Source organism: Arachis duranensis, unplaced genomic scaffold, assembly GCF_000817695.3.
Source record: "Arachis duranensis cultivar V14167 unplaced genomic scaffold, aradu.V14167.gnm2.J7QH unplaced_Scaffold_608113, whole genome shotgun sequence".
NCBI lineage: Eukaryota > Viridiplantae > Streptophyta > Magnoliopsida > Fabales > Fabaceae > Arachis > Arachis duranensis.
Window position 1 is genome coordinate 1,268,880 of NW_026264987.1, and position 1,434 is coordinate 1,270,313.

Below are 1,434 nucleotides of genomic sequence, written 5' to 3' on the forward strand. Positions count from 1 at the left end.
GTAGGAAAGCAGAGAGACGGAAGGGAAGGCATCTTCATGCGCTTATCTGAAGTTCCTACCAATGAATTACATAAGTATCTCTATCTTTATCTTTATGTTATTTTCGTTCATCACCATATACATTTGAGTTTGCCTGACTAAGATTTACAAGATGACCATAGCTTGCTTCAATACTAACAATCTCCGTGGGATCGACCCTTACTCACGTAAGGTTTATTACTTGGACGACCCAGTGCACTTGCTGGTTAGTTGTGCGAAGTTGTGTAATGCCATGGCATTGAACACCAAGTTTTTGGGGTTCATGACCGGGGATTATGAGAGTTGTGAAAAAGTATTGTTCACAATTTCGCGCACCAAAAGCCTGGACTCTTGGGAAAAGCTAGTCAATGCCTTATTGGCAAAGTTCTTTCCACCTCAAAAATTGAGTAAGCTTAGAGTTGAAGTCCAAACCTTCAGACAGAAGGAAGGAGAATCCCTCTATGAAGCTTGGGAAAGGTACAAACAATTGATCCGAAAGTGCCCCACTGATATGCTTTCTGAATGGAGCATCATAGGTATTTTCTATGATGGTCTCTCTGAACTGTCCAAGATGTCTTTGGATAGCTCTTCTGGAGGATCTCTTCATCTGAAGAAGACGCCTACTGAAGCTCAAGAACTGATTGAAATGGTTGCAAATAACCAATTCATGTACACTTCTGAAAGAAATCCTGTGAACAATGGGACTAGTCAGAAGAAAGGAGTTCTTGAGATTGACACTCTGAATGCCATACTGGCTCAGAACAAAATATTGACTCAACAAGTCAATTTGATTTCTCAAAGTCTGTCTGGAATGCAAAATGCACCAAGCAGTACTAAGGAAGCTTCATCTGAGGAAGAAGCTTATGATCCTGAGAACCCTTCAATGGAAGAGGTGAATTACATGGGAGAACCCTATGGAAACACCTACAACTCTTCATGGAGGAATCATCCAAATCTCTCATGGAAGGATCAACAGAGACCTCAACAAGGTTTCAACAACAAAAATGGTGGAAGAAACAGGTTTAGCACAACAATAATAATGGTGGAAGAAACAGGTTTAGCAATAGCAAGCCTTTTCCATCATCTTCTCAGCAACAGACAGAGAGTTTTAAGCAGAATACCTCTGACTTAGCAACCATGGTCTCTGATCTAATCAAAACCACTCAAAGTTTCATGACTGAAACTAGATCTTCCATTAGGAATTTGGAAGGACAAGTGGGTCAGCTGAGCAAGAAAATTACTAAACTTCCTCCAAGCACTCTCCCAAGCAATACTGAAGAAAATCCAAAGGGAGAGTGCAAGGCCATCAATATGGCCGAATTCTGGGAGGAAGAAAAGGCAGTAAACGCCACTGAGGAAGGCCTCAATGGGCGTCCACTGGCCTCCAATGAGTTCCCCAATGAGGAACCATGGGAA

At 41.8% G+C, this 1,434-nt stretch overlaps 1 non-coding gene across 1 annotated transcript; it reads right to left on the bottom strand.

The window, feature by feature from the left end:
* Positions 1-427: 427 nt before the first annotated feature.
* Positions 428-535, bottom strand: LOC127744589 (small nucleolar RNA R71). The gene has a single exon (XR_008005567.1). It is a non-coding gene; the product is annotated as a small nucleolar RNA R71 (small nucleolar RNA).
* Positions 536-1,434: the final 899 nt, after the last annotated feature.